This window comes from Varanus komodoensis, unplaced genomic scaffold, assembly GCF_004798865.1.
Source record: "Varanus komodoensis strain SLA01 unplaced genomic scaffold, ASM479886v1 scaffold6_2, whole genome shotgun sequence".
Taxonomy (NCBI): domain Eukaryota; kingdom Metazoa; phylum Chordata; class Lepidosauria; order Squamata; family Varanidae; genus Varanus; species Varanus komodoensis.
The window spans coordinates 3,354,680-3,379,335 of NW_025336346.1; the positions used below are offsets into that span (position 1 = coordinate 3,354,680).

Consider the following 24,656-nt stretch of genomic DNA (forward strand, 5'->3'; position numbering starts at 1 on the left):
AAGGCAGAACCTGATTCTTGGTCCTAACACTGGCCCACAAATGTCAGTCCAGATCCCCCAGAAGTCCAGCATCATTCCATTCTGTGGGAGAAGATTGTGTACTTGTTAAGTCAAGATGGAATTTGTGCCCTTTTTCTGCAATTTCTGCACTCTGAGTTCTTAACAAGAGGTACAAGTGCCTTTGACAATAGTAATTGTACACAGCATTACTTACTCGGGTGGAGAAACAGCATGCGAGCTGCACCCATCACTAATGTCTCCATGTTGAGCATGATCATTCAACACGTACATGTGTGGGCTCCCCCTCTTTAGACCTTTTCGCTGAACAAGCAGACCCTGCGGGGATGGGTTGTGGGGGAGATGGCCAGGGTGGTGCCTGTCAGCAAGGCCCTGTACTCTGCTCACACATTTTTCCTAACAAGCAAGTTAAGAGATACTTGAATAGGGCTAGTAGAAGTCCCAGAAGTGTGCTTGGGCTGGGAATCCTCTGCAGGAGCAGAAAACAAACTTTACCAGAGGCTCATTCTTTCCAAGACACTTTGGATCTGAGCTTAACCCTTTTTGGCTCTTGCCTCTTGGCAGAGCAGCAGAGGCACAGGCTGGGAGAGAGTGCTGAGTGGCCAGGGGACTGGTGAAGGCAAGGTAGGAGCTGGGCAGAGGAGCAGGGGGTCAGAAGCCGCAGAGAGGAAGGGAGGTGGGGCCAGAGAGGCCAGAGGGGCCAGGAGGAAGCAGACGGGTGGGGCCCCCGGCCTGAGGGGCTGATAAGGCATCCTCCCTTAGCTGTGGCCCAGGCTGCCCGGGGACGCCCTTCCCTGGGGGGCTGAGGGTTTTGTTTTTAGTTTTACTGCTTTGTTTTTCTTTCTTTCTTTGTTTTTGTTTTTTGTTTTTTTGGTGCTGTGCTGTGCTGTGCTGTGCTTTGCTTTGTTTTTCCTCCAATTTAAATTTTATTTTATCCTTGCATGTGTGTGTGTGTGGGTTTTTGTCTGGGAGAACTGGGCAAGTGAGGGGAACTGCAGGACAGACAAGGCAGGGGGCCAAGGTAGGGTCTCTGAAGGGTTCCTAATGGCAGACCAGGAGATGGCCTTGGCGGGAGTCATGGGTGTTGCTGTCCACTGCGACAGCTGCGGCATGTTCGCCCTTCTCCCCCAGGAGAGGCAGGGATACACCTGCCCTCGGTGCAAGCTGGTGGTCCTGCTAAAGGACGAGGTGAGGTGCCTGAGGGCCAAGAGAGCGCTCCAGGCCCCCCGGGAGCAGCCCCCGTCTGGACAGAGGGTTGAGGGAGGGGCCACCGGAGGAGCAGCCGGGGAGACAAGGAGGCATGTCACCCACAGGAGGAGGCGGCCAGCATGGCCTCCTCCTTCTCCTGGCACCAATCTGGAGCTGGGAAACAGGTTCTCTCCGCTTGGGGAGGCTGGGGCTGATGAGGCCTCAGGGGACCAGCAAGACCCCCAGCCTGGGACCACAGGTGGCAAGGGGGCCACTGCAGGAGAGGCGAGGGCCAGGGCACGGCTGCCCACCACCACCGGGAAGACATGGCAGCAGGTGATAGTCATTGGGGACTCTCTGCTGAGGGGCATGAGGTGGTGGTGTCCCGCCCCAACCTGGAGATGAGGGAGGTTTGCTGCCTGCTGGGTGCACGCATCTGGCATGTGAAGGACAGAGTGGAGCATCTTGTTCACTCCAGGGGTCACCAGCCACTTCTGGTGATCCATGTGGGCACAAACAACGTAGCCAGGCAGGGTGTGGTTGGGATCACCAGGGACTTCGAGGCCTCGGGGAAGAAACTCAGGGAGCTAAACGCCCAAGTGGCCTTCTCATCGATCTGACTGGTCTGGGGATTTGGGCCAGGCAGGGACAGGAGGGTCTCCGAGGTGAACAACTGGCTTAGGGTGTGGTGCCAGAAGGACCGCTTCGGGTTCCTCGACCATGGCACCCGGTTTCTTGCCAATGGACTTCTGGCAAGGGATGGGTTGTACCTCATGAGGATGGGGAAAAGGTCCTTTGGAGATGCTCTAGCAAGTTTTGTCTGGAAGACTTTAAACTGGGCCGGGGGGGGGGGCGGGTTCAGGCCCCCCAGAAACATGTCTGCACTGGACAAGTGAGAGGAAAGGCTCAGGGCTCTGGGAGCAGGGTTTTAGAGGTACTGCAGGGACTGACAGGACTCCTACAGAGAGGGGCCAGGTATCAGGGAGATGGGAGGAAGGAGGCTGGGGACTCCAAGGAAAGGAAGTGGTGGGAAGGAGTTGAGGTGCACGTACATTAATGCTAGGAGCATGGGTAGTAAGCAGGAAGAGCTCAAAGCTCTCCTGGGAATAGGAGGGTATGACCTGGTGGGCATCACAGAAACTTGGTGGGATGAAAGGCAAGACTGGAATGTGAACATAGAGGGGTATCATCTTTTTAGAAAGGACAGGAAGGGAAAGAGGGGTGGGGGCGTAGCTTTATATGTCAGGGAAGGGATAGGATGCAGTGAGATAGAATGCAGCACAGATGGGATTCAGTAGAGGCAGTCTGCATGAAACTTAGGGGTTTTGACAGGGAAAGAGACCTGACAGTGGGGGTATGTTAGCGCCTTCCTGGTCAACTTGAGACCCTGGATGATGTCCTGACAGACCAGATTCTAAGGATATCTCGGGGGAGAGACAGAGTAATTATGAGAGATTTCAATCTCTTGGATATTAGTTGGGAAACTCACGTTGCCAGGTCACATCGCTTCCTAGAAGCTATAGAGAGAGGGTTTTTCACACAGAGGGTCCGAAAGGCGATGGGGGGGGCATCCTTGACTTGGTCTTGAACAATAGAGAGGAGCTGATAGATGAAGTACATATTAGGGGAGCTCCGGATGCGAATGATCACTCGATCCTTTGCTTTGAGATCAGGGGACTGGGAACGTGTAGCAGGTCGAGCACTAGAAGCTGGGACTTCAAGAGGGCCAACTTTGGCCAACTGAAGGCCAGACTGGGGAAAGTCTCCTGGGATAGGTTACTGGAAGGTAAGCGAGTTGAGGAGGGGTGGATGGCACTCAAAAGGGAGGTTTTGGAGGCGCAAGCCTTGACGATACCTCTAGTCAGTAAGGTGGGGAGGCGGAGGAGAGTGCCGCCATGCATGCAAAAGGAGGTGGTTAGAGGGATTAGACAAAAGAGGAACCTCCGTAGGAAATGGGTACTGGGGGAAATAGACAAAAGGGTATACCAGGAGGAGGAGGCCCATTGCAGAAGGCTAAGGCTGATTACGAGCTGGGACTTGCCAAGAATATCAAGAACAACAAAAAGGGCTTCTTTCAGCATGTAAATAGGAAGAGGAAGGGGAGACAAGTAGTGGGACCACTAAATAAGGAGGAAGGAGATCCAGTGACTGATATGAGGGACCAGGCACAGATGCTAAATGACTATTTTGCCTCTGTGTTCTCCCCAAAGTAGGACGGGGGATATCCACATAGGAGATTAGATGAGGCTGGGGACTTAGGGGCACAGATTAGAGTCACCCCCCTTGAAGTCGAGGGGCTTCTCAGGGCATTGGACGTTACAAAGGCACCAGGTCCTAATGGGTTACACCCGAGAGTACTTAGAGAGTTGGCAAGGGTTCTCTCACGCCCGCTGGCCTCCATTTTTGGGGCCTCATGGAGAACGGATGACGTTCCAGAGGACTGGAGGGTGGCATCAGTGGTCCCAATTTTCAAAAAGGGTAGTAGAAGGGGCATGGGGAATTACAGACCTGTTCACCTTACGTCCATTGTAGGAAAAACAATGGAAAGGCTCATAATAGAGAGAGATCTAGTGATGCTAGATAGGGAAGGGAGGCTGGCAGCCACACAACACGGCTTCCACAAAAACAGGTCCTGCCAGACAAACCTGGTGGAATTCTATGACAAGGTTTTGAGATGGCTAGATGGAGCAGATGCAGTGGATGTGGTATACCTGGATTTCAGCAAGGCCTTTGACAAAGTGCCCCATGATATCCTGGTGGAGAAACTGAGGAGTTTTGGGATACACCAAAGCACTGTCCGGTGGATTAGGGCATGGTTGACTGACCGAAAGCAGAGGGTAACCATTAGTGGGGAATCATCGGGATGGCGGCCAGTGACAAGCGGGGTCCCCCAGGGTTCTGTCCTGGGGCCGATCCTGTTTAATCTTTTCATAAATGACATGGAAGAAGGGGTGAACAGTCTGCTGATCAAATTCGCAGATGATACTAAAACTGGGGCAGTGGCCACAACTGAGGAGCAGGTACTCCAGATCCAAAAGGATATGGACAGACTATGGAAGCGGGCAGGAGACAACAGGATGGCGTTCAATGTGGGTAAGTGCAAATTCTTGCACGTGGGGCATAGGAATAGGTGTCATATGTACAGGTTAGGGGACAAATGGCTGGAGAGCAGCACTTGTGAAAGGGACCTCGGGGTGCTGGTTGACTGCTGGCTAACCATGAGTCAGCAGTGTGATGTGGTGGTTAAGAGGGCGAATGCCACCCTTGGTTGCATAGCCAGAAGCGTAGCTTCTAGATTGAGAGAGGTATTACTCTATACGACTCTGGTGTCCCTGCAACTGGAGTATTGTGCTCAGTTTTGGGCCCCTCATTACAGAAAGGATATAGCCCGGTTAGAGTCAGTGCAGCGTAGGGCCACAAGGTTGGTGGCCGGTTTGCAGGGGATGAGGCGAGACTGAGGGAACTGGATTTCTTCAGCCTGGAGAAGAGGAGACTCAGAGGGGATATGTTGGTGACATGCAGTTATGTGAGGGGGTGTCACATGGAGATGGGCAGAGACGTGTTCTCCCCTGCAGAGGAAGGCAGGACACACTCCAATGGAGCAAAGCTCAGGGAGCCAAGGTTCCGTTTGGATGCCAGGAAGCATTTCCTGACAGTCAGGTCCCCGAGGGTGTGGAATGGGCTTCCATGAGAGGTCGTTGAGGTCCCATTGGTAAGGGTGTTCAAAGATAGGCTGGACATGCACATGGTGGGCATGTCGTGAGCGGAGCCAGCTGGAGCCAGGGGTGAGACTAGTGGCCCGGGAGGCCCCTTCTGACTCGCTCTGTTTCTATGTTTCTATGTTTAACACACACATTTTCTCCCAAGCTGACCTGTTACAGCAGCCTTGTGGCCCTGCCATCAGCCACAATTGCTCCAGGCTAAGCAGAGGGCAGGAAGGAGGGACTCTGGGCCCAGTGCCTCCTTAGGCTACAGTGAGGCCTGGTAGAGCCCCTCACGTGGCCCATGGGCTCTGCGTTCCTGTCAGCCCGAAGCATAAAGGGGCTTGTGGAACTCAGTGTACCTGTCTGAAGAGCAGATTTCAAGGTTTAGCAGCAAGTTGCAGGTGCCCACGCAGCCAGCACCTTGAGCCCTCACACTGAGTGACTGGTGTAACCAAAAAGGCTTTGTCTACGCAGAACCACTCATTCTAGTTTGGTGGTTACGGGCTGCAGCAGAGCGATTTTTGTCCACGGCCTATTTGCGTTTCTTTCCCTTTGACAGGTGCTTTTTACACTGCCAGTTCAATCTGCAAGGAAAGCCAGTGTGCTCACACTCCACATCCACCCAGTTGCAATGCACCAGCCCTTCCTTGGAAGCTGCTGAAGGAGGGGTGGTGGCAGCGGGCGGTGGTGGTGGAGGGGGAGGAATCAGGTAAGGTATCTGAACAAGCTCTTTGTTTAATTACAGGCTGCAGCAAGAACCTCCAGGCTGAGATAGCATTTAAAGACAGCCTGACAAGATCTAATCAAGCGGGATGTTAAATGCAGATGCAAGATGCCAGCTCCTTTGCTTAAAATGTATGAGATTTAAAAGGGGGTGAAAGGAAGGAAAAATGCCCAAAGTGATTTTGTAGAGTTTGCAGTTCAAGTGATTGCAGAAGCATGTCTCATTACTTGGTGGGAAGCCATGGGGCAGGATTGCGGCGCTGTCCAGAGCGGGGCAGCACTTCCATGCTGCGACTCATCAGCCCTGCAGCCTTTGGCCCTCAGGAGCTTGGAACAGCAGGAGGCTTAAACGCTCTTGGAGAAGGTCAGCAGCAACATTGCCACAGGTTTTCCTTGGACAATACCTGGCCAGCCACTGAGGGCTGACAAAGGAATCTTCATGGCTCACTGATACGTTGCCATGGGAACTGAAAGGTTGGGCAGGTGTTTCTGGATACAGGATCATCTCGAGAATGCTTTGAAGGGGGAACCCTCATCACAGAAAGCAAAAGCATTTATTCTCCCCTGGCCAAGGTGTCCAGGGTGGGAAGAAACACCACAGTCTGAGGCAGGATGAAAGCAGAGGCAGAGAGTGGACTTTTGGGCTCTGGAAGCACATGGAGCACTCTTTACCTCTCTAGAGATCTCCATCAGGAGCAGTGGACTCTGGCTGTCTATCGGAATGGTTACACCAGCCTGCAGATGCTTCAGTCTGCATCTCCCATCAGCCTTAGTCAACATGAACATTTGTTGGGGATTATGGGAGCTGCTGATTAAAACATCTGGAGGGAAGCTCCCCCTAGTGTAGGCTGTGTCTCCTTAGAGTCCACCTCTGAGGAAACACAAATATTGTGTTTGAAGGCAACATGACAAATAAGCCTGCAAAGGAAATTGAATCGGGGTATGGGCTGTGCCCCCAAACTCCTTCTCACTTACAGGAATGTGGTACATGCAGCAATGCATTTTTCTAGGGGCGCAGTGTTCACCTTCAATTTCATTTTTTTAAAGTTTTCTTGCTCCATTCAGAATAACAAGCCTTTTCAAGTGGCATGGAACAGAACCGCTCCCATTAAACCCACCCACAGATCATACTGCAGAATGCCAAAAAACCCAAACCAAACTGCCATACAATTATGTACAAACCAGCCTAGAACTAGCCACATTGGTGCTTTCCCATGCTCAGACAAGAAAAAACATCCAAATATAATGGGGCCTGCTTCTAGGCAGCAGATTACTAAGGCAATGCTGCAGTTTTCACACTTCCAGTGAGGGCTTCAGACATGCAAGGTCTGAGCTAGGAAACTGCAGGCAAAACATCTCATGCCTCGGCACCAGCTATCCTGAGAAAAGCTTGTGGAAATGGTTCATGACACTGCCTCCTAAACAAGTTTGCTAAAAGGTTTCCACAGTGGAAGGGAGAGAGGGAAGGAGGTATTCTGAAGGGAACTCAGGATGGGTGTGTCAGTTCTTCAGAAATCTGAGCCCTGTTCAGGTGTACACTAGCAGTAGGGTCCAGCATGAATGCATGGGGATCACCTAGCCTCTTCATCCCTGGGAGGGTCGTGATAAGCATCAGCCTGAAGGGGGCTATGCTTCTCTGTACATAGGTTTTCCTCTACGGGGCAGGACCCTGACTGACCTTGGTTCCAGTCCCCATGTTGGAAACCCTGTCCATGTACAAGAAGTCACTGCAGAATTGTGCTGGCCATATGCCATTTGGTGGGACCATGGGGCTGGTATGTGCAGGATCAAACAGGGAGTGGGAAAGCCCGCTGCACTCCCAAAGTTTCCTTCCTGTATTCAGAACTGAACACCTGAAGAAGGTCAGTGGTGAGCAGGCAATCAGTTGTACTTCTCCTTTCCCCTCAAAGTTGTAATGTGCAGCGCCACCTTTTTTACAGTCTTGTCAAAAGCAAAAAGCTCTTAACTGTACAACCTATGACATAATATGCACCAGTGCATAAGGAGTTTGGAGAGGCCCTAAGAGGCAACTTCAGCACCTCCAGTGCATCCTGTTTATGACATTCCTGTTGCCCATCGCTGAGGATCAAATTATGCTTTAAGAAGGATGCAGGTAACTCATGGTTTATGGGACAGGGACCTCCTCATCTCTAGGTTTCTACAGCCACAGTACAATCAGAGCACCCACTGTACCCAGCGCCCGTGCCTTTGCGATGCTGTAGCAGCATTGGCCACTCAACTTGCCTCAGCGACTCAACTCGAACTCGACTTGGGAGCAATGAGTGAGTGACTTGACTCAACACAAGACTGCTACTGTTTTTACGACTGAGTTGCTTTTTGGTACGAGGCAGGTGGTGGGAAGAAGGGACAAGGGGATGGGGGCAGAGGGAGGGTTGCGATGTAGGTAGTCCCTCGAGTACGTACTTATACGAATGCGTAGACTGTCATAAACCCCATATGGATATCTCTAATGAAAAGCTGTGAATATCTCTAGGGAGCTACATGATGGGTTTGGTGACACGTCATCACTGGCCGTATAGTTCCCTAGCAATACCATGGCTTTTTGTGGAGATAAAGATTCCCTAGAGATATTCACAGCTTTTTGTTCTGCAGTGTCAACTCAAGTGTACCCAAACCAGTGTGTTTCAGAGCATGTGCAGGGTCTTGAGGATGAAGGCAAAACAGTTTCTGCAAAGGGCAGAAGCAGAGATGCCCACATGATTTCTCTCTCTTCCTCTGTTGTTCTTGTTGCTTTAATGCTTGAAATCCTGTTTTTATTCATAACTTCCTAATCCATGAGGTAACATTAAGCCTAACATTAACTAATGAAGATGGAGATGGACCTGGTCCTGGAGAGTCAGGGTTTGATTGTGCTGCTGGAGTGGGGGGCGGGGGGTGGTGTTACCACTGGAATCACTTTCTTGAAGTAGTCCAAGAAGGAGGGAGAGAGAGAGAGAGACAACCAGAACCAGAAACTGAACCTGAGTAGAATTTGGTGGGCTTGAGCCCCTCCAAAGTGACCAATGGGCTTGCAAATATAAAAAGAAAGTAAGTTCTGATTATTTTCTCTGATTTGTTTTAGGTTTGGAAATGTGGCATTTTATTATTCTTATGGTTTATTGTAAATTAGCAAAGCCACACAGAAATATATTCAGAAAATGAATAACCAAAAAGAACAAACAACATAAAGTACTTTGAGTCCTCAAAATGCAGCATATACATGATCTTCCTATAATCTATACAAGAATGATAGTGACTTAGCTGAACTCTATAAGACACTGATGTGAAAGAATGTTCTAAATTGTTCTAAGAACTATTTCTTCTATTTGTTTTTTGCAATACTGTATATCTAACATACATACATACAGATTCTTTCTCTCTTGTACCTGTAGTTACTTTATTATTACTGTATTATCATTACTAGAACACTGTCTGGTGTTTAAGATATTTTTATGAATAAGGAAGTGTTTCTTAAGTATTTTATATGCAGAGAAAGGTATAATGCATACATATACTAAGACAAACTTTTGACTTACTCATATGATCTGACTTAGATACAAATTTGACTTAAGAACATTCTCGGGAAAGGAACATGACCCTAACCTGAGGACTACCAGTATAGGGGGAAGGCTTCAGCTCTTTTTAGATCACTTTGCTCTCCTTGGCAGGAAGCTCAACAGCACCTCTCCTGCCTGCTGTCCTGTTTTGTTCCCACACATTTCCAGGGGGAATAACAGTGACAGGCTGGGGGGGGGGCAATCATGTCAAGAAAATTGTTTTTCTAAATTGCAATCTGGATCAATTTGAATAATAGCACAGCCTTGTTTAAATAAATTGTGGTTCCAGTGAAGGTCTTCAATGCATTAGTGGGAGAAGTGCAGATGGGAAAATTGGGGGGGGGGGTTTACAGCTCTCCCATCCCTGCACCCCCCACCTCCCTTTCTTCTGTTAAAGTTGGCTCTTGAGAAGAGACTTGAGACTTGACACGAAAATTTCTTGCAAAGACTTGAGACTCAACTTGGACTTGAAAGTAAAGACTTGAGGCTTGGTTCAAGACTTGGACTAAAGGACTTAAACACATCAATGAGGTGTTGTATAGCATTTCTTTTTCTTTTTCTTTTTGCTGCTTTTGCTTGCTGTCTCTGTACCTTGATGAAAAAAACCCACGAACAGGCCATGGTTTTGTATTTACATATAATGGTTTAAACAATCAAGAGTTTAACACCCAGCAACAAACCATGGGTTCTCATTCTGGGTTGTTAGTGGTTAACAACCCATAAAGAGCACTTGACTTGAACAACACAACTGCCCAGAATGCAAACAAACCATGGATTAAATCATGGTATAGTGTTACAGAAGTGAATATTAAGAAGGGAGATGGGGGAACAGTCATCAACTTTGCTATGTATAAGGATAGCATCTGTAGTTGGAATTTTATTCCACCTATGGTGTTCTTCTATTCATGGAGGATAAGGCAACTAGCCATGATGATGATATATTGCCTCCTGAAATATAACCAGTATGCTTCTGAATAATGGTCACTGTGGAATATCAATGGGAGGGTGGTAATTGTGTTCAAAGCCTGCTTATGGCCTTCTCATAGGCAGACTGCCACTGTGGAGACAGAATGCTGGAAGAGATTAGACTTTATTTTGATTTAACACAGTGCTTCTGATTTTAAGGGAAACCCAGATGTTTCTAGAGGACTATTTGTTTCTGAAATGGGGGGAAAGTATGTGTGGTGATTTTTGGAAAGACAGGTTAAGAGTTCTCTCATCTGGAATATACAAACTCTTTCTCTTGTCCAGCAAAACTCACTTTCTCTAATACATGCAGAAGAGATGTGTACCAATTCTAGCTCGAATGTATTAAAACCTTTATTTTGTACCCAGATGCAGGCAACTTATTTCAATTCTTTTCAAGGTTGCAATTTTGTTGTCTGTTGCTCCACGAAAAGCAAATGTCTACGGAAGCATTGCAATGGCCGACCATGACGAAGAATAAGAGAGTTCTCCATGATCCTGTGCAGTAGAACCCAACAAAAGAAATGTGGGTAGGTGAAAGGGGAAAGAGAAATTAAAGTGCAGAGAATTGATTTGTATAATGAAATTGCTCAGAAGTAGCAGTGGTTGGGGTTTTTAATTAAGCCGAAAGGTGTGAATGTACCGAGGCCAGGAACTTCCAGGGGGGATCAATTTTGCATCTGCAAGTAAATTAAAAACAGAAAGCAAAATAAATGACAGCCCCTTTCTGGCACCATCAGGTTTCCAGATTCAGGAAAGAGAATGCTGCCAGGTAAGAAGAATAATGGCAATTCTGCTTACAGAGCTCACCTTGGCCTTGGAGGGTTCACAAAGCAATCAGTGAAGGCAAATGTGTTTATGCCACAAATGTAGCATTACAGAAGCAGAAAATGAAAACACGTGATTTCATTGTACAGAAGAAAAGTTACATTGAAAGGCTTGAGACTGAAAAAGAGGGCGGAAGGGCTACAGAATCAGAGCCATTTTTTGCAAGTCCTTATTCTTTGTAACTGCCCAACACTACTAGCAACACTAGAGTATGTGTGTCAGTGTGATGTGTTGTCAAGTCATCTTGGACCTATGGTGACCTCATGAATGAAAACCCTCCCAAATGTCTTGTCCATGGCAGCTTTGCCTAGTTCAGGACAGTGGCTTCTTTTACGGATTCAATCCATCTCATATTTGGTCTTCCCTTCTGCCTTTGACTTTCCTTGGCATGATTGTCTTCTCCGGGGAGTTTTGCCTTCTCATGATGTGTCCAAACTATGACAGCCTCAGTTTTGTCATTTTGCTCTGGCTTGATTTGATCTAGGACTCATTTGTTTGCCTTTCTGTCAGTCCAGGGTATACACACAGCTCTCCAGCACCATGTTTCGAGCACATCAATTTTCTTCCGGTCAGCTTTCTTCACTGTCCAGCTTTCACACCCATACATTGCGACTGGGAACACAATAGTTGGGATGATCTTGACCTTGGTTTCCAGTAAAACATACATGATGATCTTTTCCAGTTCCTTTATTGCCACCCTTCCAGATCTCAGCCTTTTTCAAATTTCTTGGCTGCATTCTCCCTTTGAATTGATGAATAAACTGAGGTAGGTGAAATCTGTCATAATGCGTGTTTCTTCATTATTAACAGTAAAGTCCTGTGAAAAAAGTTATTTTTTGTTTTCTTAATATTCAGCTGCAGCCCTGCTTCTGTACTTCCTTATTGCACTTTTATCAGGAGTCAATACAATCCACTGCTGCTGTTTTCGGCTGCTTGTATGGCATCAGACCTGAAGAACTGCAGCCTTCACCAGCAGCCTTGGACACGCTCAGCCTTCACCTTGCCAGTCCTCTCTCCCACTTGGCTCAGCCTCTCCACCAGCCCCCTTGTCACCCGCCGTTCTCTCCTGGCTGGCGTTGCAGCTGGTTGGACTGAGGCACTGCAGAGAGAAGCCCCAGGAGTCACTGGTCAGTATTGGAGGGAGCTCCCCACTGAGGCCTGCCTGGCACCAACCTTACTATCTTTTCAGCACAATGGTAAAGCTGTCCTCTACTTCAGGACATTCAATTAGCCCACTAGGGCCTTTTACAGATTTTCTTCTCGTTACGGTGTCTGTATATTAATCTTGTTTAAATTTTGTACTGAAAACTTTTAAAGATGTTTTAGAATCATAGAATAGCAGAGTTGGAAGGGGCCATGAAGGCCATTGAGCCCAACCCCCTGCTGTTGCAGGACACCACATTACACCATCCCACTCAGATGGCTGCCCAGTTGCTTTCTGAATGTCTCTAGTATGGAAGAGCTCTCATTAGAGAGTTTCAAAACGATTTAGCATGGTGTATTTTATCGTATTTTAATGTGATGTTGTGAACCGCCAAGAGAGCTTCCATTATTGTGTAGGACAGACATTAATTAATTAAATCTGCATATCTTAAATTAATGGTGTTTCTTCTGCCAATCTGCACTTCTTCCGATCCTAATCCAGTTTTCCTTATGATACATTCTGTGTACAGAGTGAACAGAAAGGGAGATAAAATGTGCCTTTGTCTGACACCTTTGCCTATGGGAAACCATTGTTTCCCCAGATTCTGTCTTAACTGTAACCCACAAATGAACATGGTTTAATTAGATTATTACTTTTCTTTTCCAGAATTGACCATCTATCTCATGAATATTCCCTTTCCCACAAGCTCAAGGCTGTGCTTTGTACTAAGAATCTAATCACATATATTCTGTTTCACTGTAAATCTTATAAAAAGGGACACAGCTCTCACACACAGCTCACAACAACAACCCTATGAGGCAGCTTAGGCCAAGATTAGTGGGTGACATACAAATTCAAAAATAAATAAACAAGTAAATAAATAAGTGTGACCCAGAGAGCTCCATGGCTGAGTGGGCTGAAACCCGGATCTCCCAGGTTCCCACTCAAACCACCACATCACACTGGCCCTCTAGCACATTTGCTATCACTACCACCTGTTCTAATCGGATAGAAGTTACCAGGATGTAGCAGCTTGGGATTCAAGTCCCAGATATACATTAAAGTCAGTGTCTATTTGGACAAATACAAGTTCACTATTGTTTTTTCTCTCATTCAGCAAAGCTCGTCTATGGTTCCTTCCCACAAGGGAAATATTCTTTGCCTGCAATAATACTGCCATGCATGGCAAACTAAAAAAGAATTAGAACTGCCATGAAGTAACAATTAATGCTAGATCTGAAAGTTGGGATATAATTACTACTGCATTAGTAATGGATGGTATTAATAAGCAAAATATTCTACATTCAATAGCAAAGGTTCATTGGTTTGTGGTTTTCTTTCTAGCTGAACAGCACCCAGTCCAAATCTGCTGGCCATTTTTCCTCTCCCTTCCAGCCTCAAATCCCTAATACGCATATGGTTTTTGTTGTTTTGCTTTATGTTATGGATAATTTGGGATCTGATCATGGTTTATCCACATATTTAATCTAATGTTAAAGATGAGGAAATAAAGGTTGCCTAGAAAGTTTTCCTAAAAGCTTCTTAGTCAAAGAGCAGTAGGGCAGGAGTATTGGGGTGAGGCTAGGCAACTCACAGCATCACAGATTTGCGGGGGGGGGGGGATATTGGAGCTCAATTACTCCAACTGCTCCATGCAGAATCTGCAGCAGTGGATGCAATTACAGTATCTCTGATCGATGACTGCCTAGGCTCTGTTTACATACACCTGGCAAAGAAAGCCACTTCCATCATTAACTCCAGCTTTGTCTAGTGGGCCGTATAGAGATGTAGTAAGTAACTGAAAATAGATATAGAAAAGGACATTTGAAATCTTGATTGGTGGATCAAATAATTGATTTTTTAAATTCTATACTGCTTTGAAGTACCAATTCCTAAAGGTTTCTGTTCTACAGAAGCTGGTAGGGCATCCTAAGGGCAAAAGGACTGCTGGATCTTCTTCCAGGGATGTAGGGAGACCTGAGCTTACAAGCCCTTTCTGTGAGGCTGCAGAGCAATGTCCTGGGAGATCCACAGCATTTTGTTCTGATGCCAGAAGGCACCAAAAGGGGTTCTGCAAGTGATCTGTGGATGTGCCAGGAGATGCCATGGAACTATAGGATCCAAAGTCCTACCATGCTCCCAGAATGGGAGAAACTCAACCAGCTCTGGAACTGGAATAAGCATTATCCTCTGCTTAGAATCACAGGCTTGGAAAAGTTAATAAAGTACAAAAAGCAAGCAAGCACCTGGACACAACTCAATAAAAAGGAAAAAAAGCCATCACCCCTTCCCACCACTGCAAGAGTATTCTAGGAATTCAAGGTTTAATTCCCAAGGACTCCTGTGGGATTTACTGATTCTGGTAAGATGGTCATAACCTTCTGCCAAACATAGGCATGATCAAGAAACAGTGGCTTCTCTTGGGTTCTGCAGCAAGTTCAGGAGGGGCCAGGAGGGGCTCTTCATTCCGGACACTCGTTTTCCTCTCAGGCAGGGATCAGCTGTGTCCCTGAATGCACCTTTCCATCCTCCACATACATATGCATAGCAGCTCTTCACTTTTATAGATTAGATTAACAGCATGCTAGAAGCCAATGGCCAAACAATGATTTTCTTAGCTAAAATCAATGCTTGAAGTTCAACCCACCTCTCCCCACACACAATTGCCAGTGCTTCTTGGCCTTTGCTGCCCTTTTAAGTTTGCTATGCTTTAGTACTGCAGTGACAATACAAGGCATCACAAATTAATATGATTCCAAAATAAAATGAAATGTCATGATTTAAATTAAAGGAAAAAGAAAAACAAAATCCACTGTCAGGATCTGAACTCTGGGCCTAATGACTCACTTTGTTTGTCTGCCCACTTCCTTCGATCCATTCACGCAAAACCCTTCCTGGGCCCAGTGGAATGTTTTGCCTCAACCCTGATCTATTTTTTACTCAGTCATTCTCAGACATTATTGAAATATATGTCTGGGGAATCACAAAACTCTCATCTTCATTTTATAAGCCGTAAACAACTTGAACCCAGGGATCATTTTCTGCTGTAATTTAGGGAGCACCCCATCCTAAACAAACTTGCCCTTTCATGGAGATAGGTAGGAGAGGTCCTTTTGCATGTCCCATCACTGCCTTGTTTGATGGATACACGGGAAAAGGTCTTTGCTGTTGTGGAAGACAAAAGTTGTAGACTTCCTCTTCCTAAAGATCATTCCAGTCTTCTCTATGGTGGTTTTCTGTCACCGCCCTTTCAACTTTGGCCAGACTTCTGTTTGATTTCTTTTTGTTCCCTTCTGAACATTTCTTGTTAAACAGACCCCTTTTCTGTTATATTTTATTGTTTGACTTGAAAATATTCAATCACTCGCGTTTTCTAGTGCTGGTGCTCGCTAAGGCTAAGTGGATGCTTGGTATCACCAGGTGCTGCCACCGGTGAGGTCTCCAGGTGAGACAGCTTCCATGGTTTGCCAAGGGCCCTGTCCACTGGTCCTGCAAGTTCCTTGTTCCTGAGGAGGCTGGGGGTGGCCTCTTTGGGGGTGTGCGGACACCTACAGAAATGCCAGGATCATGGTGGGGTGGGGAAAGGAGTACATTGTGAAGGTTGGAGCATTAGAAACTTCATCTTAGGAGACCTCCTGGCTGGATCTAGGCCAAACATGACACTTGAGTGCCTGGCAGGGTGACAAAAGCCCTCTTCGTGCATGCTGCACCAAAGGGTTCTCATTCCAAATTTAGAGAAAATAAACGCAGGCAGGGCACATGCAATCCTGCTGCAGGCCTGAACAAATCAGCAAAACCTAAGCTTGCCAAAATTCTCTGAATTCCATCTCAAAGTTTGTCTTTGACAAAGATCCTTTTTTTCCTGTCTGCATGAAAATCCATGCAAAGTTTTATGCATGTTTCCAAATATATACATCAACTGAATGTGTTTTTGAGATGCAAACATTCTTCTTCAATTGATTAAGTCATATTTATAGAGACCTGCATTTATTCATTTATTATATTTATATCCCACCTTTTTCCTTCCTAGGAACTCAAGTTGTATTACATAATCCTCCTCCTCCTCTCACTTTTACCCTCCTAACAGCAACCCTGTGAGGTAGGTTGTGCTGAGAGTTGGTGACTGGCCAAACTCACCCAATGAGCTCCATGGGAGAGCAAGGACTAGAACCCAGATCTCCTGAGTCCCAGTCCTGCTCTCTTAACCACTACACCACACTGGCTCTCAGCATTTTTAGAAGTATGCATGTTTTAGTTATTTCCAGCATATGCATGATGTCTAACACACTGGTTCTTTTGTTCATGAATCATATTAGAAGCTTGGAAATCTATGGACTTTGGGCACAGATTGCTTCTGTCCATAAGGTGCAAACTGGGTAAAATCCTGGGAAAAAGGCAAACTGAGACATTTCTTGGAAGCAGCCCTGGAGCCCCAAGGCCATGGTCTCAGTCCTGTTGTTGACTACTGCTCAGCACCCTGCCCACGTAGTCCTCTTTACCTCAGCTCCTCAGCACTGTGATCGCCCTCTCCCATCCCTGCTGCCTATCTTCATCTCATGCCCCATGAGGTGTCTCTGTAGCTCCCTCTGCAATTACCCCCTTGAGCCTCTCCTTGAATGTAGAGCAGCTAACCCATCTTCCCACCCCGCGTTGGATATGATATGAGGAAGAAATCATTGCCCCATCCTACAAATACTCATCCCAGCTGTTTGGACTGGGCACTGCACCATAGTAGTCCACAAACCTCCACACCTAAATGACCAGAGACAATAGGAAGGAACCACAAAGCTGAAATACACAATGTGCCCTGCCCTTTGACAATTTATACCTAGAACATGTGTCTATTTTTCAAATACTTTTCACCTGCCAATAAGGATAGCCTTCTACCAGCCAAATCATGAATTGTTTCCTTGGAACAAAAACTTAACATCTCTTCTACCTTCTCTTTTGCACATATACACAAACATGCCTTGTATTCACAATTAACGTTATTTCATTTGATTAACTTTTGCAGTTACAATAAAGAATTACTGTAAATTAGCTTCAGCTTTTTTGGGTTGCAGTAGTAGTTGCGTCATTCCTATATTTTGGGATTAACATGTCTTTCCATATGTGCATTTGAAGCCTGGAAAAATGGAGGTTACCTTTGTATTTCATACCTTTGATTTGACTATTTAGAAGTTAACTGTCTTCCTTGATTTATTGACTATGAAGATGCAAACTCTTCCCCCTCTAAACAGTAATGCAAAGACACAGCTCTCCCAAATACAGGTGTTTAAAAAAATATTTAAAGTTAGAAATCAACTGATTGCAGGGATTGGCCCACTTCTCTTAAATGCAGCATTCTAAGCTAGAGAGCTCAGGTGGTGCATGAGAACCACAAGAAGAAGAAGAAGAAGAAAAGTTGAAATGTGTTACTGAAATGTCAAGAAACGTTAACGAGCTGCAGTGCAGACCAGTTTGCGGGAAGACACTGTAGATAAGGAGGGTCAGAAGGGGATGGGTTTGAGTTCATTAACTCAGTAGCCTCTCATCAAGTCAAATGAGCAGACCAATTAAGTAACATCCAGCATTCCCACCATCTGGCCCATGATCAGTGCAAACCTCCTTGAGAGAGAAGTGAGGCCCTTTTGGAGGCAAAGGTGGTTTCAGTTCAGAATTGGTTCCTGTCATGAGCCAGAGCTAATTCTTGCCAATCAAAAGACTCATTACCTCCATAGATGCCGCTTGTTAACAACTTTCATATTACTCACTCTGTATTGCAAACCCAGCCTAACTCTTTCTCTGTGGTGGCGCCCAATCTATGGAATGTGCTCCCCAGAGAGGTCCACCTGGCGCCGTTATTATATGTTTTTCGGTGCCAGGCCAAGACCTTTTTATTTAAACGGCATTTTAATTGTTAGCTTATTTATTGATTTTATATCTTTGGCCAGGGCGTTTCCAATTATATTGTTTTTCTATGATTATATGTATTTATTTATTGTTGTAAGCCGCCCCGAGGCTTTGGCGAATGGAGCAGCATAGACGGTTACTCAATAAAATAAATAAATAACTCAACAAAGGACTGTGTTCAGAAGTCTTTTGCCTTGATCTGCTGGAAAGGCTAAAGGGGGCAGACGTGCTCCTGACAGTGGAAGTGCAAACTAATATACTTCCTGCACAACTGGCTCCCTGGCATAATTCACCCTTATCTCACCTTTTCTGTGCCTGTATCTAGCCCTTCCTCTTCCTTCTGATCCTTGTTCCTCTTCTGCTGCTCATGGTAGCAAGCTGGAATCACTCAACAGGCAAAAATAAACATGACATCGCTAAGCTCACTGTAATGCCCTGCTCCTGAAGTACACTTAATTCTTATCAGCACTCCACAATGCATATTTCATCTTCAAGTATGATATAGGGTTTTTTATTTGTTTAATGTTTTATTTTCTTATCACTTTTTAGGACCTAAAATCTATTTTTCTTCCTGAGCTACAATCAGTTGGGAAAATATTAGTGAATATATTATCAACTGACAGCAAATTTGGGGGCAATAACTACTTACGATTTCTGTTGCTGGGGGAATAATGCTGTATTCAGCAAGCACTTTAATAGAGAAGGCGTCTAACTACTGATTTGTGACCTTATTCCATATGCATTACACTTGGACAAAAGTTTTGTGGTGTTTCTCCTATCTAGCTATTTGCAATTTTTAATGGATTTTTTTTCAAGAGAGGAAGGTATCAAGAGTGCTCTGCTGAATAGTACAACTATTTGGGCAAGTGTTCATGGGGAAAATAAAGATGTTGATTAAAGCTTCTATTAAGGATGGATTCTCAAAAGCCACAGTGACTGGATTCACCAGACACAACAACCAACCAATGACAAAAAACATGACTGTTTGCGGTGCTCTTGTCTGCCACGACAAGACCCAATGGTCTGTTCTAGACTCCTCCCTACCAGTGTTGCTTATTGTGTTGGCCAAACATGAACACAAATCATCATGGTAAAAACCCCAGAACAAATCGTCAGGCAGAGAGTGATGCTGAAGCTGCCCTGGGCTTGGTGTGGCCATCGGAGGCATCGCTGCTCTGCCTGTCCGCTGCCCCAGAGGTCTTCTTTGCAAAAAGAGCCAGATGACCCAGCTGATTGTCCCCCCGCCCCCCCTCCGCAAGAGGAAGCCTCTTCCGGGCAGGAGGAAGGTGAGGAATCTACAGGGCAGCACCACCTCAGGAAGAAGTGGCAAACATTGCACCCTGCTTTGGAGACGCTGCTCTGGCACAAGCTGGGCTCCCCTTGAGGTGTCTGCCAGGCAGGGAAGCAGGAACGGGGAGGGAAGGCAGGGCTTGCCCCCTTTGTTGCTGCTGCTGGACAAAAAGCCCCTCAAGCAAGAGCAGGGAAGGGCTGGGCAGGGCAGGGATGTTCTGCTCTTGGCGGGTCCCTGCCTGCCTGCCCGCCTACCTACCTATTTAGAGTATTTAAAATCCAGATCCACCCTGGCTGCAGATTAAAACCTATAAGCTGATGTTAAAAGTTATTAAAATATTGTTGAAATAAAAAGGTCTTAGCCTGGCGCCGAAAAACAAATAACGATGGTGCCAGGCGGACCAGAAATCCAACCGGGAAGTAACCAATGCATGTGTCACTGTCGCCAGGCAATCGTCCTCCAGGAAGGGACGCAGCTGATGGATCAGCCGAAGCTGAAGGAAAGCGCTCCTCGCCACCGCAGTCACCTGAGCTTCCAGGAGTGGCTTTTTCTCCAGCAGGGGCGAGGAGAGGGGCTGGGTGGGGAAGAGCTTGCCACGCCTGCTGGAGAGAGCCTCTCGGAAAGGAGTAGCTACAGGGCCACCCAGCCGATTCCTCTCCTGCCTCCTCCTGCTGGGGGAGCTTCCTTCAGCTGAGTGGCATGGCTCCGCAGCACCATCCTGCTGATTGCCAGCCCCTCCTGCCCATGTGCCTGAGAGTGGACCAGGTAACTCCCCTCCAGCTCCAAAGGTGAACAGCTGCCCAGGATACTGGCTGGAGAAAAGCCAGGGAAAGAGGGGTGAGAGGGGGAACGTGGCCAGGGGGCTCTGTCGTGTGTCTGGCTCATGGTGGCTGCTGGGCACTTCCTGGCAGCCCACTGTGGGGCTCTTCTGCGACAGGCTGTTATGGGGTGCGCATCTGCCCTGTCCGTGACAGGGCAGAAAGGCAGCAGCACATCGTCCCCTTCTAAGAGCAGTGCCCCTGTTCAGCCTGCTATTCCTCCAGGCAGGACAGTCCATTCTCCCCAGCATCCCCTTCTGTTTTCCGGTGGATACTCATGCTGTGGTCCTCAGTGGCTGGGGAGTTGGGGGGCTTGCCCCACAGATGTTTGTAAAGATTCATTGCACTTTGGCAAACCCTGGAGATCCCTCAAGCGTGCTGTTCTCACCTTCTTATTTCTCCGTTGCCCAGTTCATTATTAGAGGGAGTGCTGTGGAGGTTTTTAGGGTGCTAAAATGTAAGCAGACAACCTAAACATTTGGCCTTTACTGTCATGTATTTAATTGGATTTCTCTCCAATATGCTGCTACTGTGAGACCAGTGTGAAAACACATCTGTACTTAGAATGGCTCAAAAGGACAGTCCTTACAACTTCCTCCTCTTCAGAGTTGGCTCGAGAAACCAAATGCTCTCCTGTGCATGAACCTTTTCTTAAGAAACAGGCATGCCAATTGTGCAAGTCAGAATAAACTAAATGCATAAATTATACCTGTGTCTCCTATACTATGGCAGAATAAAGAAGACTGTCTACATTCCTGTCTAGGTCTGTATACTTTAACCACCATCCTTTAAAAATAAATTACATTGCATAAACTAATTGACATCAATTAGCTTCTTCCTTAAAAGAATCAAAAACCACGAAAGCCCCTTATTTCCACCACCCTCCCACTTCACATACTGCCGCTTCCACATGGCCCTTAGTGTGTACCTGTACTGGGCACAAAGGTGTTCCTGGAGGGAAGGCGTTTCATCCCACATGAAGCTGGAAAGTGATTTATTTTTGAAATTAATTTTAGTTCACTTCTATTCTGCTCATCTTGCATGAAACCCATGATAATGTATATGGGGTTCTAAGATGCTCTCCCATCCAGCCTCTTCCACACTGTATCACATGGATTCAGGCTTCATTTGCTGGCTTCCATGTTTTGAGATACAGGTATCTGCCACATTATCAAAAAATCAAACTATTGTCTGAATAAGTGAATAAATAAATATAAATATGCAGATTTATATGCTAGCAGATCGAAATCTCCGAATGAAGGGAGACAGTATCTATTGCCATTCGCCACCCTAAAGTCTTTCCAATCTCCACCAAATCAAGCTCTATCCCCGAGAACCCCTCCTGGGCAGACTGATGACAGAGGACAACCACTCGCCTGGATGCAGCTGCAGGGGCAGCAGAAGAACAAGGCTGCGGGAGACACTGCAAAGGGAGCCATGGAGGCCGCTTTACAATGGCTCCACATGGCAGCTGTGGCGATGTTTCTGCCTAGAGTTTCACCGCGCTCTCTCAGCCCTTTCACACAGGACAGCCCTGGCAGCATGGCTCATGTTGCTCTCCTCCCAGGTCAGCCACTGCCCATGGCGCCCTGAGGTAAAGCAGCTTCTATGCCATAGAAATTAAACCCACGCGAAGCAGCGTCTTTATTTAGAGAGCTATGGAAGGTCCACCGCTTTTGCAGAACTTGCAGGTGCTCTGTAAATCCGATCCCTCGATTCTGTCTGCAAAACACTTTGATCTGGCTCCTCTTGGTCACCACCCTCCTGACCTCCATCCTACAGGTGCTGAACTGACAAGCGCTAAAGCTACAGGTGTTCAGAAATTGTTCAAGCTCTGACTTCTAATTAACCAGAATAAACTCTAAAAATAAACAGATGGGTTTTTCCCCTCAACCATTCCCTCAAGATACAGCCAAAAAGTCATTTATATTTCCCAGGGTGTGAAACATAAAATAGATTTGTACTGAAGCTGTGCCTGCTGCGTTGAAATAACTTAGACTTCAAGGCATGGTATCTGGGGTGGTCGGTTAACATACGGCTCACAGGCTGCCTACATTTCTCCTGGTCATATTTTGTGACCAATTGGCCTTACAAGTGGCTAGGCACACCTCTGTTATGATTCAAGCCCTCTGAAAAGGAACATTTACTGGTAAGCCATGGAATTTCCTTAGAGAAGGGCATAAAGATAGATGGTGCCATAGCCCATGTGGCACTGGAAATACGGGTGTCCTGAGCATGTCTGCAGAAGGCATACCCACAAAACAAGCTGCCCTGTTTGCAGCCAGGACGGAGGTCCACAGGGTGTCTTCGAATGCTTGCAAGGAGGACCAAGGTGAGCTGCTGCATGTATCTCCATGGTGCCTTCATTCCCAACAGAAGCTAACAGGAGGGGATTCTCCCTGTCCTCCTCCCCACAACTGGAAACGTATCTGAAGGCCTCGGCCATTACAGGCGGCCTAGACATACATGTAAATAAATGAAAGAAGGTGGTGTTGGATGCTCCCCAGGCTCTTTTTCCAAGGAAATGGGGAGCAATTCCAGTAGGAAAGTGGCAGTGCTCATAATGTCTCTACAGAAAAGAAGGCCTGTGGGGAACAACTTGGCCGGGCTTTTACGTACCACCAGCCCCTCCTTGCATCCTATTCTCACCTCCCACATGAAAGGAAGGGGAGTGCGATCACATCCCAGGAGGGTCCAAATCTGGCCATGGAAGACTCTCTGCTTTCTGTCCCTCTGTGCTCCCAGGCCCTGCCAGGGCTCCCGATGTCTGCATTTCCCTGTGCGGAAAGCAGCACAGGGCACAGGACTCCGAAGACTCCTGGACTGGCTCCTCCAAGTGCCAGCCAAGCCCCTTCCCTGGCATGCGGAGGAGGCACCAACCTGGCTGGGGCTTAGGGGAAGTCACTCCCCAAGTGACAGCCGCATCATCTTCTCTGTGCAGAAAGAGGCATGGAACATGGTGCTTCCTTCTGCACAGGGGGAGAAAAGAAATGGAGGGGTGGGGCCAGATGAGGCCAGGGAAGGGGCTCTGGTATCTGCTGGATGCCATCCTCCTGCCAGGCTGGCTTGGCAGGGGCAATCTGACCCTGAGTCCAAAAATTTCCCTTTCCCTCTTTGACTGAATGTGAAGAAGTCGAGGGGAAGGAGCCACAAGGCACACTCTCCCCCTGGGTTCATTCTGTCTGGACGTGAAGTTGAGACTGTTGCTTCCAGGCTATTACAATGTGTCCTGCCTTGTGTTCTTGGAAGATTTGCAAATACTTGCATCTGATTGAATGGTTTGCATTCTATGTGTCTTTCTGTAAATACAACCCAGTTTACAGAAGCAGGCTTTCGCTTCCCCCGTTCCCTTTGCAACCACCTGCATCCCCCTGAAAATATGCTCTTGTGCTTTGGAGGATCCTTAAGAATCATGCACATCACAGTGTGGTGGGCTGCATGAGGGATGAGGGAAAGTCAGAAGCAAGTGTCCCCTTCACATGCAAACAGAGGAGCAATGTAGGGTTCTAGTCTATGACCTGGTTCACAAGACACAATGGCCCATGAGTGGACATGCATGGATGGGAGAGAGGGGACATGCTGCCTTCTGCATCCCATCCTCTCCTGCTTTTAATCAGCCACCCACATAGACTGCCACAGACCGTTAAGCCTTCCACCTGAGTTTGGACTGCTGCTAGTTTTTTAGGGGCTAAAAAGCTGAGCGGTGAACTCATGGTCTATGGCGGCTCAATCTGCCAGGATGCCTAGTCCCCAAGCAACCTAGCAGTCCTCTTTCAGATGACATGCTGAGCAACCTTGATAGAGCCACTTGCTGGCTGTGGAGTAAAAATGAAAGTGACAGGTATGTTTCAGGTAGCGTGTCCACTTCCTCCTGTTCATCCCTGACAGATCAGGGGTTGCTTTAACTTATGGGCTGTTGTTTTGTGAGAACTGGCTGTACATGTTCATGTGCATTAAATTCCCCCTATTTAATTGACACATTCCTGGCCAACTTCATTATGTTTCCAAGAGATGTTTAGGTCAATGGAGAAAGGTCACAATGGCAAAAGAAGAAAATAGTATGCTAAGGAGCATGGCCAGCTGCGATAGGCAGACAGTCCTTGAGTGTAACATGCATGTCAGAGATTGGATTATTCCCTCTATATCTCTGTTAGGGCCTCTATAATGATTCAATTGATACGTCTTGCACTTCAGTTTTTCACACAGCTGTTAAAAGACATGGATTATCAGGGAAAACTCCTACATATGGATCAACATGGAAGGGCAGCTTGCTGGATCCTGAGTCCACTGGTTAAGTGCAAAGCATCAGATTGTTCCCTTGAGGAAGCAGTAAGAAAGAAGCTGTACAGAAGATTGCAGAAGTGTTTAGAATCAGGCGTTTGTTTAGGATACCCAGGGGGAGGTTTTCAGGCAGTGCTCCCAATCAAAAGCCATTGTGCAGCTATCCTGTCTTTCTCCTTAACCTATTTTCTGCAGTAAGAAAATGCTGGGAGAAATGGCAGGAGCCTGCTTCCTCCACTGTAAATA

At 46.9% G+C, this 24,656-nt stretch overlaps 1 protein-coding gene across 2 annotated transcripts in view; it reads right to left on the reverse strand.

The window, feature by feature from the left end:
- Positions 1 to 24,656, reverse strand: part of CACNA2D2 (calcium voltage-gated channel auxiliary subunit alpha2delta 2) — a 658,873-nt gene that overhangs the window by 288,563 nt on the left and 345,654 nt on the right. The window lies entirely within an intron of this gene.